We start from the raw sequence: 14821 nt of genomic DNA on the forward strand, positions 1-14821 counted from the left end.
ATGTTGCACTAAAACTATAACGAACCGACCATCCTAGTACCTCTTTTATACTTGATTTTATATATTTCATTAGTTTACTTTTCTTTTATTGTTATTAGCTATAGAACAAACCCAATTAAACCCCCACCTTTTGTTACCTTAGACCGAATTTAAACAACTAGAAATTACGTCTGCCTCTCTGTGGTTCGACCCGACTGCCGCTAGCTATAGTTGTAGTTGGAGTTTATAAATATTATTTTTGACACCTCACGACGGGTATCAAATTTTGGCGCCGTTGCCGGGGAGGCAATTGTTCTAATTTTTAGTTGTTTTTATTCAGTCTTTCTTTAGTTTAAGGGACTTCCGTTCCTTAAACTTTTCTTATATTCTTTTTGTAGTTTCTTCTTATCCGCAGGTCACAGGTTGGTGATCTAGTACCATTAAATCCTGAGATCGAGAAATCCTTGCGCAAGTTGAGACGATCACAAAGGGTATTACCGACAGAGAAGCTGAGTACTCTGTCAAGCTACTACGAGAACGCTCTTTTCGAAGGAGATCCACCTACATCTCCTGCTTCAATTTCTTAAGTTGAGACAGTTACTTCTCCAGAAATCCCAGTCATGGCTGAAGAAGCAACCATTGCTAGTCACTCAGAGCCTACAGCTGCGAATCTCTACAAAGGATTCGAACTACCTGGGGAGGCGAGAAAATTCGAGCAAAAGCCTTCCTATATTAATCTGGTTGAGAGAAACCAGTTCGGGGGAGCTGCAAATGAAGATGCAGCCAAGCACATGGAGATTTTTATTGATTATTACTGCTCTATACCCCCGCCGACCGGTGTGCCCCAAGATCAGGTCAAGGAGACCATGTTCATTTTCTCTCTTCGTGGTGCTGCAAGAGAGTGGTATAGAGATCTGGACCGAGCCGCTCATGGGATCACCGACTGGAATTCCTTAGCCCTGGCATTCTACAAAAAGTACTTCTCTGCCTCGAAGACGAATGCCATTAGAGCTCAGATCACGAGCTTTAAACAAGGGCCTGATGAGAACTTCCATGAAGCATGGGTCCGTTTCAAGAAACTGGTGCGAACCATACCGCATCATGGGTTCGAAAAATAGAGTCTTTGCAACCAGTTCTTCAATGGGCTGTATGACGATCAGAGGGCTATTTTGGATGTTGCAGCCAATGGCCGATTTTCTGAGAACATGGGAGAGACTAAGGGGTGGAAGATCATCGATGATTTGGCCACTCATAAGGCTGAATATGGGAATTCGAGAGGAAACCAGAGGAGAGCTGCTGAATCTTCCTCTGTTGCTGCACTAGAAGCTCTCACTGCAAGGTTTGACAAATATGAGTTGGGAGGAGCTTCTAAAGGAGGGATGTACCATGTTAACTCTTTTTCAGACGGTCCTTTTGTCTGTAGAAGATGTGGAGCTGAGGGGCATGTCTCAGAAAATTGTTCTATCCCCTTTGAGTCTTGTGCTGCCTTTCAACACTATAGGAAGACAAACACGTACTATGAGCCGAATGTCCACCCCAACTTGAGGTGGAGTAGCCAGAATGTCCTGAATCCGACTCAACCTCCACAACAGCAGCAGCAGCAAGCTTATGTGCCCCCTCATTATAAGCAACAACAATACCAAAAACCTCCCTATGTGCCGCAGCAGCAACAATCCCAGAATTCCGATTTTACTGAGTTTAAGAACTTGCTGCTGAAGGAGTCCCAAGCTAGAGATGCCGGGATGAAGCTACTAGAGAGCCAAATTGCTCAATTGGCTAGTAAGAGTACCACTCGAGCTCCCGGACACTTACCGACTCAAACTGACCAGAAAGAGACCATGAATGCCATTACTTTGAGGAGTGGGTCTACCCTGGAGGGGCCTGCTATGGTCGAGGATGCCCCTGGAAAAAATGAGGCGGAACCGAGTCAAAAGAAAGCTTTAACGAAAAATAACAAAAACAAGGCGTCTACCAGGTACATCAGTCGATCGACTGATATGCGGGTTACAAGAGCTTCTGGAACTGTACACCTCAGTCGATCGACTGAGCAAGGTGGTCGATCGACGGAGGCCCCTGCTGATATTGAGAAATTTCGTCCTTCAATGCCCGGCAATTTGAGAGACCATTTGTTCCGGGGTTCGACAACTCCGAAAGTATTGGGGCAAGACCCGAGTGCTGATGGGTCCGTCCCGATTCCAAAGTTCGACCCAATGTCGGTCAATGGCTCACATTTGAGACGGTCTGAGGAGGGTTCAAGCTTCAATAAGAAGAAGGTGGTGGACTTTCAGCCTCAGTCCACGGATGCCGGCATGCGAGACTTAGAGGAGAGGGCTAAGATGCTTCTCTCAGCCCCATATCCAGAGACTAGTGCCGACAAAGGAATAGGTATCTTTCAATAAATTTGAAAAGGTTATTCGTAGTTTGAATGTACAAGTTCCTTTCCTTGAGTTGGTAGATCAAGTGCCTGCCTACACTAAATTCATGAAACTCCTGTCTAAGAAAAAGTCACTTGAAACAGTGCATACTGTCGCACTGACTGAGGAAACTTGTCCTTATCTGTCTCACACTGCGCCCCATAAACTAGCTGACCCGGGTAGCTTTTCTGTTCCTTGCAATATAGGTACCTTCTCTATTGAGAAGGCATTATGTGACCTAGAAGCTAGTATAAGTGTCATGCCCCTGATCCTTGCTAGGAAGCTCAAATTGACTAGGTTCGCAGTGACATATATGACAGTACAGATGGCTGACCGATCTGCGGTCCAGCCAATAGGAGTCTTAGAGGACATCTCTGTCCAAATAGGGAAGTTTTTCTTCCCCGTCGACTTCGTTGTACTTGACATGCCTGAGGATGCCCACATTCCCATTATTTAGGGTAGGCCATTTCTGCACACTGTTGGTGCAGTTATTGATGTTGGTCTAGGTACCTTGACTTTTAAAGTAGGCAAGCATTCTATTGTCTTTGCCCAACCTACTAAGAAAAATGACCCCATGTAGCCTGTAACTTGTAATACGATTTCTGACAAGAAATCGTACTTTGTGCTTCCTGATATGCCTGTCTCTATTCCTGTTGTAAACCCTCCGCCCCAGATTAGGAACAAATTGGAGGAAGATTTGTCTATTTCTGATATTGCAGAAGCTGGTTTGGGGAAGGAAGAGTTGCAAGTCACTCTAGCTGCGAAGAAGCCAATCATTTCACGAGGAGGTCTTGGCTGCCTTAGCTATGCCACCGATGAGGAAGTTGATGACGAGCCAGTCAAGGCACGAAAGTCTGACTTGGAATTTGATGAGCAAGAAGAGGTCATCGACTGGGGAGATGATGAAAGTGTTGATCCGTTGAGCCATACGGACGTGGAAGCTAAGAAGGGTGCAGCTGAGAAGATAAGCACCGTTGAGGCTACCTCTAGTAGCCAGAAGCCGACGAAGTGGGCCATTCCGTGGCCGTTCTTGATCAACTACTAGTTGATCTCATGTTTTCCAAACTTTTTATTTGCTTTTGTTAGACACTTTTTATCGCTTTTGTGTGCGCGAAACTTCGCACTTTATTTTGCTTGCTTAGGATTTTATACGTTTTAGACTTTAGTTTGGGTTTTGCGCAATTTTGGGCGTGTATTATTGTGCATTTGCAGGTTTTTAGACCTCTTTAGCTCAAGTAATTGAGCAAACACGAAGAAATAAGAAGTAACAGCAGTATTTTCAGTCGATCGACTAGCCTGAGTGGTCGATCGAATGATCTGCAGGTTCCAGGAGCTACTGTTCCTTTCACCTCGGTCGATCGACTGAGTGATGTGGTGGATCGACCGACCTGCACTGCTGTACCTGTTTACGACCTCTCTCCTGCTATGTTTGGTCGATTTGCGGACTTAAGGGAGTTTTCTACTCCACTTTATCTTCCGTCATTTTATTTATTTCTTCTATTTTTCCCAATTATGCACATAATACCGCTTCATTATTGTCCTTCTCGATTTTATGCGTGGGTTTTGTTTTGTCTTTCAGGTACTTATTAGTAGCACTGCTGGCTACTGAAACCTCCTAGCTCACGCTGGTTTGGGGAGGTTTCCTTTGCTGCGCTTAAAGTCTTGTGAGTTCCCGATTTCCACTTCATGTCATTTTTATTTACTTTATTTTCTCGCAAATTCCCGTTTTCCATTTTTCTTCATTACATGATTTTGCACAATGGGGACATTGTGCGATTTAGTTTGGGGAAGGGTTTTGCGTAGCATATCATTTGCTTGCATTCACGTTTACATTTTGTTTTGCATTGTTTATTTCATTCTTATATTCAAAAATCCAAAAAAATTGAAAAATTTCAAAAAAATTCAATGCACGTTTATTTTAGCCTATAGGTTGAGTCGGAACGGTAGTATTTCAATGATGACATTGCATTTGCATCTATTTTGCCTAAGCCTTGCCTGATTAACATGTTATTCGTAGAATCATATATGCATAGTCTACGAGTTTTCGTTAAATTTCTTGCTGAACTTGAGACTTGACTTTGAAAATTGGCAAACTACATCATATTTCTGAGATTTAGAGCCTATAACCGGTGACATCTATGACCAGTTTATCTAGGATGTGAGTAGTACTCCTTATGAGACATGTCAAATCAATTTGCATAAATATGAACTTAATCTGCTTAATACCTGTATGCATTCGGTTTGTGGTTTGTTGACACATGTGGTAGAGGTTTCCCTTTATTCGTTTTGCCCATGAACTCCACACTGCCAAAAATATCCTTTTTGTCCCATTACTACATCCTACATATAGCCTGTCCTTTGTCAAGCTAGTAGTCCGTGTTCTTGGGATTGTTACTTCGTTTTTGGTGGTAAATGCTCTTATTGAGATTTGGTTGGGAGAATGAAAAGAAAGGAAGGAAAGAAAAAAAAATAGAAAACAAAAGAAGTGAAAAAAATGATTCAAAAAGAAAGAGAAACGCATGTGTACTGTTTAAGCGGTCGATCGACTGGCATTATAGGTCGATCGACCGAGGTTCGAGAGAAAGAAAATAAAATCAAATTCGCATAATTCAAATCCTTATCTTTTGGCGATTTTTGCTCCCATGTATTATCCATATCTTATGGGGAGTTAGTTGATTACCTTTATACATGGAGATTGTGAGATTTGTGCTTGCTATAGCACCGTTTCATTTGTTTTTGAGCAAGAAGTTGGATGTTGGCATATGGTTCCGTTTTGGTACTACCTTGATCACATGTACCTCCACTTTTCCATAAATGTTTTGCCTCTTCTTATCCATACCTCACATATCCACATATATACCTCGGCATGCATCATGGTCTTTTGTTGGTTGGAATGCATATGTACGGTCATAGAGATTGCTTTCATATTATATTGCAGGCATGTTCTTATAGGTCGTAGTTAGGTGAGTGTCACTACAAATGAATTCTTTCCATCTTTACATTATTCACCTATGCTTATTTGAGTGATATGAGCGACCCGTGAGAGTCCGATTTGATAAGTCTCTATGGTTGACGGTTCAGTAGTTTTTAACGACTCCATAACACACTTGCATGATTCATTTGCTAATTGATTGTTCGTTGTGCATTAAATTGGTTTAGGCTTTACATGTTACATTTCGCTCTGAGATTAAACTCGTTCGATTAGGTTATTAGATCAAGTCTAGTTCTTGCTTGGGGACAAGCAAGGGTTTGGTTTGGGGAAGTTTGATGCGTGTCTTTTATATGATGTTTTACATCCCATTTTACACGTATTTCAGAGCTCATTTGTGTAGTTTAAGCTACCATTTCCCCTATTTCCGTCTACTTTCGTGTTTTTGTACTTTATTGCAGAAATGTGAACAATCCAGCGGAAATCGAGCTAAATTCGCCCCCGAGTATCCTGCATTGCATTTGACGTGAAGTATTCGCTTAAGGAACGAGCTTGGTGCGCAATTCAAGGCCCAAAAGACAAATCCACGAGATTATAGAAGTCAAGTAGCAGCTAAAGCAGTCGATCGACCACTACCTTCGGTCGATCTACCAACCTCGCGGGTTCCGAAGCTTATCAGACACCAAGAGCAAATGATCGATCCGCCATGCTTAGTCGATCGACCAAGCCGCTATCCCATTTGAGAAATTAAAAGATCGAGGAACTTGAAGCCCATTATGTTTAGGTTTTGATAATAAGTGTTACGTATGTTTCCTATATAACGAAACCTAGAACATCAGATACAGGCATCCAGCTTTGATCCGAGTTTTTATCTAAGTTTCACATTCAGTTTTAGAATATCATAGTTAGGGTTTGGAATATTGGTTGCATCGGATTTTCATTCATACTTCTAATCATTCCTGATACCCGTCGTTGTGAGTACCAAAGATAAAATTTATAATTTCCTATTAAGACTAACCTAGGCTAGTGGTAACAGGGTCGAACCACAAGGAGGCAGTTGTAAATTCTAGTTGTTTTATGATCACTCAAAGGTAACAATTATGGGGGTTGGTTTGAATTGGTCTAAGACTAAAAGCAAACAAAGATAATAAACTAAAAATACGAATTTAACAGATAAAAGAAAGGCACTAGGATGGTCGGGTCATTATAGCTTCAAATAAGGCAAACTAAGTCGGTCAATCAATCACACTTAGGTAAGGCGGGAAACAAAGAGGTCCTCTCGGTCCGCTCTTTAACAAATAGCATCTCTCGATCTCGCTATAGGTCCCTAATGTCACTAATTCTAACTTTCGTCCTGAAAAGTGACTAATGGTCTAAACTATACCTATCTTTCGATCTTAGCACAAATAGTCGATTTAATTGATAGTCAAATAACTTTCCCTATCTTTCGATCTAATGGGTCACCACGAAATAGGTATCTAATCGGTCACATGCATTCAACTCGTCAAATACAAGATTAAATTCAATTAAAACGAGTAAAACCCCACGAGGTCGGTCGATCGACCGGCAATGTCGATCGATCGACCAACACGCGAGACAGATCTCCCTAATTTAATGCCGCCTACGCCATAATTCGCCTACATCCTAGCACTAAAGATTTAGCTACTCATGGTGAAGGTAGAAACAACAAATAAACTCGACAACGATTATCGTATTCATGCTTAATGTAAATAACAACAACGAAAATATGATAATTGGCATTGGGGCACTAACTATCAATTCTATAGTAATAATGAAAGCGAAACAATAAACTAAGATTAGGGGCGTAATCAATACCGGAATTCAGAGGAAAGATTAAGAACAAAGGCAGAATTCCAATGCTAAAATCGATATCCCAAACCCTAGTTACTCGGAAATAAACTAAAACTTAAAGTAATCTTTGTATTGTGATGTAAAACCTAGATAAAAACTTGATATCAAACTTGATGTTCTCTCATTACGTTATATAGCAATCAACGCAACAACTTATTTCCTAAACCTAAACTTCACGGGCTTCAAGATTCACGGTCATCTAATTCTCGTCAAAATAGAAATCCGGTCGATCGATCGATAAGGTTTGGTCGATCGATCGCTCCACAAAGAAACAAAAGAGCTTCGAACCCGAGCATTGGTCGATCGACCGACAAGGCAAGGTCGATCGATCGGCCGAGCTGCTACTTGACTTCTTTAAACTCGTGGACTTGTCTTTTGGGCCTTGGATTGCGCACCAAGCTCGTTCCTTAAGCAAATTCCTTTACGTCATTTGCAATGCAGTCACTCGGGACGGATTTGGCTTGATTTCCGTTGAATTCTTCACATTTCTGCAATAAAGTACAAAAACACGAAAGTAGAAGAAAATAGGAAATATAGGCATATATTGCACATCCGAGCTCAAAATGCGTGTAGAAAAGAGTGTGAAACATCGTATTTTAGACACGCATCAAATCTCCCCAAACCAAACCTTGCTTGTCCCCAAGCAAGAACTAGACTCGATCTAATGACCTAATGGAACGAGTTCAATCTCAGAGCGAAATGCAACAAGTAAAGCCTAAGCCAATTTAATGCACAACTAACAATCAATCAGGAATGTGAATCATGCAAACGAATTATAAAGTCGTTAAAAATATTGCTGAACCGTTGACTATAGAGACTTATAAAATTGGACTCTCGCGGGTTGCTCAAATCACTCAAGTGAGCACAGGTGATATATATGTAAGATAAGAGGAATTAATTTGTAGAGACTCTCACCTAACTACGACCTATGAAAACATGCCAGCAATAAAATATGAAAGTGATCTCTACGACCGTACATACGCATTCCAACCAAACAGATAACCAATGACACATGCCGAGGTATATATGGGATATGTGAGGTATGGGTAAGAAGAGGCAAAACATTTCATGGTAAAGTGGGGGTACAGGTGATCAAGCTAGTACCAAAACGGAACCAAGTGGCAACATCTAACTTCTCGCTCAATATCAAACGAAACGGTGCTATAACAAGCACAAAACTCACAATCTCCAAACTATCAAATCAATAAAACTCTCCATAAGATATAAATGAAACATGGGAGCAAAAAACGCCAAAAGATAAGGATTAAATTATGCGAATTGGCTTTTTCTTTTTCTCTTCGAACTTCAGTCGATCGGCTATATTAGGCGATCGATCGATCGCTTTGAACAAGATGAGAACTCTCTTTTTTTTTTTCGAATCATTTTTTCATCTTTTTCATTTTTCTTTTCTTTTTATTTCTTTCTTTCCTTCTTTTCATCTTCCCAACTTCATCTCAAAAGAGCAATGGCTACCAAAAACGAGTAACAATCCCAAAAACCAGACTACTAGCTTGACAGAGAGGTAGGCTATCTCGTAGGATGTAGCAAATGGGACAAAAAGGATATTTTTGGCAGTGTGGAGCTTATGGGCAAAATGAGAAAAGGAAACCTCTACCACATGTGTCGACAAACCACAAACCGAATGCATACAGTATTAAGTAGATCAAATTCATATTCATGCAAATTAAGGAAACATGTCTCATAAGGAGTACTACTCACGTTCCTAGATAAACCGGTCATGAATGTCACCGATTATAGGTCAGAAACTCGGAAAAATGATGTAGCTTGCCAATAATCTAAGTCAAGTCTAAAGTTCAAAGAAATAAATCAACGAAAACTAGTAGATATGCATTTACGATTCTACTAATAACATGTTAATCTAGCCAGGCTTAGGCAAGACAGGTGCAAAAGCAAAATCATCATAGAAATACTACCGTTCCGACTCGACCTATATGCTAAAATAAACGTGCATTTTTTGGAAATTTTCAAATTTTTTTTCAATTTTGAATTTTCTTGTATATATGAGAAATGAAATAAACGATGCAAGGCAAGAAAGTAAACGTGAATGCAAGCAAATATGCGACGCAAAACCCTTCCCCAAACCAAATCGCACAATGTCCCCATTGTGCAAAATCATGTGATGAAGAAAAGAGAAGCGGGAATTTGCGAGAAAGTAAATAAGCAAGACACAAAGGAAAGATATGGAACTCACAAGACTTTAGGCGCAAAGAAAGGAAACCTCCCAAACCAACGTGAGCTAGGAGGTTTCGAGCGATAGTGCTACCAATAAGAGTGCCTGAAAGACAATCAAAACCACGCATAAGACCGAAGGAAACAATTTGGAAGGGTAAAACTGTGCACAATTGAGAAAATGGAAGAAATAAATAATTGTGACGGAAAATAAAGTGGAGTAGAAAACTCCCTTAAGTCCGCAAATCGACCAAACACAGCGCAGGGGAGAGGTCGTGAACAGTACAGAGCAGAAGTGGTCGATCGACCTATAGGGGTAGTCGATCGACCATGTGAACAGGATCGAAGCTCCCGGAAAGCGCAACTCGCCGATCGACCACGATGGCGGTCGATCGATCGAAGTACCGCTGTACTTCTTATTTCTTCGTAATTTCTCAATGAGTAGAGCTAACAAGCCCTAAATACCTGCAAATGCACAATAGTACGCGCCCAAAATTGCGCAAAACCCAGAACGAAGTTTAAAGTACTTGAAAATCCTAAGCAAACAAAATAAAAGCGAAGTTTTCGCGCACACAAAAAGCAATAAAAAAAGTCTTAACAAAGCAAAAAGAATGAAGTTTATAACGAGCATGATCAACTAATAGTTGATCAAGAAGGACCACGGTATGGCCCATTTCGTCGGGCTTTCGGCTACTAGAGGTAGCCTCAATGGTGCTCATCTTATCGGTTGCACCCTTCTTAGCGTCGATAGTCGGAGAACTCACCGATCGCCGCCGTCATCTCCCCAATCAAGGACTCCCTCGGAATCGTCGGAGTCCAAATCAGCCCATCTCACCTTGGCTGGCTCATTCTCCACTTCCTCATCAGTCCCATAGCTTAAGCGTCCCAGGCCTCCTCTTTGAATGATCGGCTGCTTTACAGCTGGCGTAACTTGTAGTACTCCCTTCCCCAAACCAACTCCTGCATTATCCAAAACAACAGATTCTTCCTCCATCTTGCTCCCAATCCGGGGCGGAGGGGTTAACATAGCAGTAGTAATAGGGATAGTCGATTCGGGAAGCACAAAGTACGATCTCTTTTCAGAGACCGTATTACAAGTGACGGGCCACATGGGATCCTTTTTCTTAGCCGGTTGGGCAAAGACAATAGAGTGCTTTCCCACTTTGAAAGTCAAGGTTCCTAGACCGACATCAATAATCGCACCAAAGAAGTGTGCGCGAAATGGCCTACCCAAAATGATGGGAATATGGTCATCCTCGGGCATGTCAAGGACAACAAAGTCAACAGGAAGAAAACTTCCCTATCGGACGGGTATGTCCTCTAGGACTCCTATAGGCTCGACCCATGCAGATCGGTCAGCCATTTGAACCGTCATCTCAGTTATTGCAAACCTGGTCAACTTAAGCTTCCTAGCTAGACTCAAGGGCATGACACTTATGCTAGCTCCTAAGTCACATAATGCCTTTTCGATAGAAAAGGTACCTATGCTACAAGGAACCAAAAACTGCCCGGTCTTCTAACTTATGGGGCGCAGTGTGAGACAAGTAGGAGCAAGACTCTTTAGTTAACGCAACAAAGGTGAACATGTTCAAGCGATTTTTTCTTTGACAACAACTGTTTCATGAATTTAGTGTATGCTGGCACTTGGTTAACTAAATCAAGGAAGGGGACTTGCACATTTAGACTACGGATAACTTTCTCAAACTTACTCGAAAGATACCGTTCTTTGGTTGGCACGAGTCTCTCCGGATATGGGGTCAGTAAGGAGTACCTTAGCCCTCTCCTCTAAGTCGCGTGTGCCGGTATCCTTGGACTTAGGCTGAAAGTCCGTCACCTTTTCTTTGTTGAAGCTAGACCCTTCCTCAAACCGTCTCAAATGAGAACCATTGACCGTCATCGGATCGAACTTGAGCCGGATCGACCCATCAAGACTGGTTCCCCCCAAAATTTTCGGGACGGTGGTTCCCCGAAACAAGTGGTCTCGTAGACTATTTGGCATTAAAGGACGAAATTCTTCAACATCAGCGGTGATATTGGTCGATCGACCAACCTCCTCGATCGATCGATCAAGGGTTGCACAGCCTGATTCGAGCTCCTGAACCCGTGTTTCGCCATCGATCGACTAGGTACTTGATCGATCGATCAAAATGCCTGGCAGACGTCTTTTTCTTTGATTTGTTCGTTGAAGCTTTCTCTTGACTTATTTCTGGCTCATCTTTCTCGACAGCATCCTCAACCATGGCAGGACCATCAAGGGTGGACCCGCTCCTCAAAGTGATGGCATTTAGGGTCTCCTTTTGTTCGGGTTGAGTGGGTAAGTGTCCGGGAGCTCGAGTGTTATTTTTGCTAGCCAATTGAGCTATTTGGCTCTCCAGTAGCTTCATCCCGGCCTCTCTTGCTTAGGACTCCTTCAACAACAGATTCTTAAGCTCAGAAAATTCAGAATTCTGTGATTGTTGTTGGTGCGGCACATAAGGAGGTTTCGATATTGTCATGGCTTGATGAGGCGGCACATATGGTTGTTGTTCTTTGCGGATGTTGGGTTGGATTTTGGACATTTTGACTCCTCCAACTCAAGTTTGGGTGGGTGGCTCGTAGTAGGTGTTTGTCTGCCTATAGTGTTGAAAGGCAGCACAAGATTCAAAGGGGCTAGGGCAATTTTTCGAGACATGGCCCTCAACTCCACACCTTTATTATAAATTTTATCTTTGGTACTCACAACGACGGGTATCAAATTTTGGCGCCGTTGCCGGGGAAACAAAGAGGTCCTCTCGGTCCGCTCTTTAACAAATAGCATCTCTCGATCTCGCTATAGGTCCCTAATGTCACTAATTCTAACTTTCGTCCTGAAAAGCGACTAATGGTCTAAACTATACCTATCTTTCGATCTTAGCACAGTCTAGTCGATTTAATTGATAGTCAAATAACTTTCCCTATCTTTCGATCTAATGGGTCAGTCACGAAATAGGTATCTAACTGGTCGCATGCATTCAACTCGTCAAATACAAGATTAAATTCAATTAAAACGAGTAAAACCCCACGAGGTCAGTCGATCGACTGGCAATGTCAGTCGATCGACCAACACGCGAGACAGATCTCCCTAATTTAATGCCGCCTACGCCATAATTCGTCTACATCCTAGCACTAAAGATTTAGCTACTCATGGTGAAGGTAAAAACAACAAATAAACTGACAACGATTACTGTATTCATGCTTAATGTAAATAACAACAACGAAAATATGATAATTGGCTTTGGGGCACTAACTATCAATTTTATACTAATAATGAAAGCGAAACAATAAACTAAGATTAGGGCAGAATCAATACCGAGAATTCAGAGGAAAGATTAAGAACAAAGGCAGAATTCTAATGCTAAAATCGATATCCCAAACCCTAGTTACTCGGAAATAAACTAAAACTTAAAGTACTGTATTGTGATGTAAAACCTAGATAAAAACTTGATATCAAACTTGATGTTCTCTGTTACGTTATATAGCAATCAACGCAACAACTTATTTCCTAAACCTAAACTTCACGGGCTTCAAGATTCACGGTCATCTAATTCTCGTCTGAAATAGAAATCCGGTCGATCGACCGACAAGGCTGGTCGATCGATCGCTCCTCAAAAACAAAGAGCTTCGAACTCCGAGATTGGTCGATCGACAGACAAGGCCGGTCGATCGACCGGGCCGAGCCGCTACTTGACTTCTTTTAACTCGTGGACTTGTCTTTTGGGCCTTGGATTGCGCACCAAGCTCGTTCCTTAAGCAATTCCTTTACGTCATTTGCAATGCAGGTCACTCGGGGACGGATTTGGCTTGATTTCCCGTTGAATTCTTCACATTTCTGGAATAAAGTACAAAAACACGAAAGTAGAAGAAAATAGGGAAATATAGGCATATATTGCACATCTGAGCTCTGAAATGCGTGTAGAAAAGAGTGTGAAACATCGTATTTTAGACACGCATCAATTCTGTTACTATTCTTCTGCAATTTTCGGTATTCCTTCTGTTCTACTTTCAGTTCATCTTTATTGCGTTGTTAGATATAGAATTGTTAGTTAGAATCCAAGCCAATTATCGTTTATGTTAATTGTCTGTTCTATTATTTCAAGCATGAATTCTTCTGTCTATTTTGTTAGTTTTATTGTTGTTATCATCCTTAGTATGAGTAGCTAAATAGTTTGTGCTAGGATGTAGGGGAATTGTAGTGTAGGCGGCAATATAATGAACACGGCCTGATTCCCATGTTGGTCGATCGACCACCCTACCCGGTCGATCGACTGACCACGTGAGGTTTTATTTTCGTTTTAATTCTTTTAATTCTTTATTCGATGAATCGAGTGCACACGACTAGTTGAATGCTTAGGATATGGCTGACCCATTAGATCCAGAGATAGGGACAGTTGCTAGATCACCAATTAAAATGACTAAACTATGCTGAGATCGGAAGATAGGTAAAGTTTAGACCGTAAATCACTTTTCAGGACGAAAGTTAGTATTAGTGATATTAGGGACCTATAGCGAGATCGAAAGATGCTATTTGTTAAGAGTGGACCGAGAGGACCTCTTTATTTCCCGCCTCATGTGTTTGATTTAGACTGTTTAATATGTCAAAAACTATAACGAACCGACCATCCTAGTACCTCTTTTATACTTGATTTTATATATTTTATTAGTTTACTTTTCTTTTATTGTTATTAGCTATAGACCAAACCCAATCAAACCCCCACCTTTTGTTACCTTAGACTGAATTTAAACAACTAGAAATTACGTATGCCTCTCTGTGATTCGACCCGACTGCTAGCACAGACAGTTAACGGCGAAAAATGAGCCATCTACTACATCCGAAAAAAGTTCATCGACTATGAGACCAAATACATCCAATTGGAGAAAACGTGCCTCGCTTTGGTATGGTCCAAAAAGAAGTTGCGACACTACATGCTCAGCTACACGGTTCACATCTACTACTAGATGGACACCATCAAGTCCATCTTCGAAAAACCCACATTGAACGGAAGACTATCCAGATGGACACTCATGCTATATGAGTTCGACCTCAAGTTTGTACTCCTCAAGGGAAGGACTGTCGCCGATTTCCTAGCAGTAAACCCCATCAACAAAGACCCAACGACCGACACCTGGTCACTCCCTGATGAAGACATCCTTTATGCCCTCACCGACGTATTGGACCTATACTTCGATGGTGCATCAAATCTAAGAGGCTTTGGGGTAGGAATCTTTCTGATATCTCCAGAAGGAGGACACGTTTCGATCTCGGTCAAGCTAAACTTCGCCGTCACCAACAACGCTTCCAAGTACGAAGCATCCCTTATAGGCCTACAAGAAGCCATAACACTTGGCATCAAAAGATTAAGAATCCACGGTGATTCCTCACTCATCATCAATCAAGTGTCCGGATCATGGAAGATCCAAA

At 41.6% G+C, this 14821-nt stretch overlaps 1 non-coding gene across 1 annotated transcript; it reads right to left on the bottom strand.

Annotated features, from left to right (window-relative positions):
• Positions 1-980: 980 nt before the first annotated feature.
• Positions 981-1087, bottom strand: LOC141635633 (small nucleolar RNA R71). Its single transcript, XR_012540306.1, has one exon. It is a non-coding gene; the product is annotated as a small nucleolar RNA R71 (small nucleolar RNA).
• Between the last annotated feature and the right edge of the window lie 13734 nt (positions 1088-14821).

Source organism: Silene latifolia, chromosome Y (genome assembly GCF_048544455.1).
Source record: "Silene latifolia isolate original U9 population chromosome Y, ASM4854445v1, whole genome shotgun sequence".
Lineage (NCBI taxonomy): Eukaryota > Viridiplantae > Streptophyta > Magnoliopsida > Caryophyllales > Caryophyllaceae > Silene > Silene latifolia.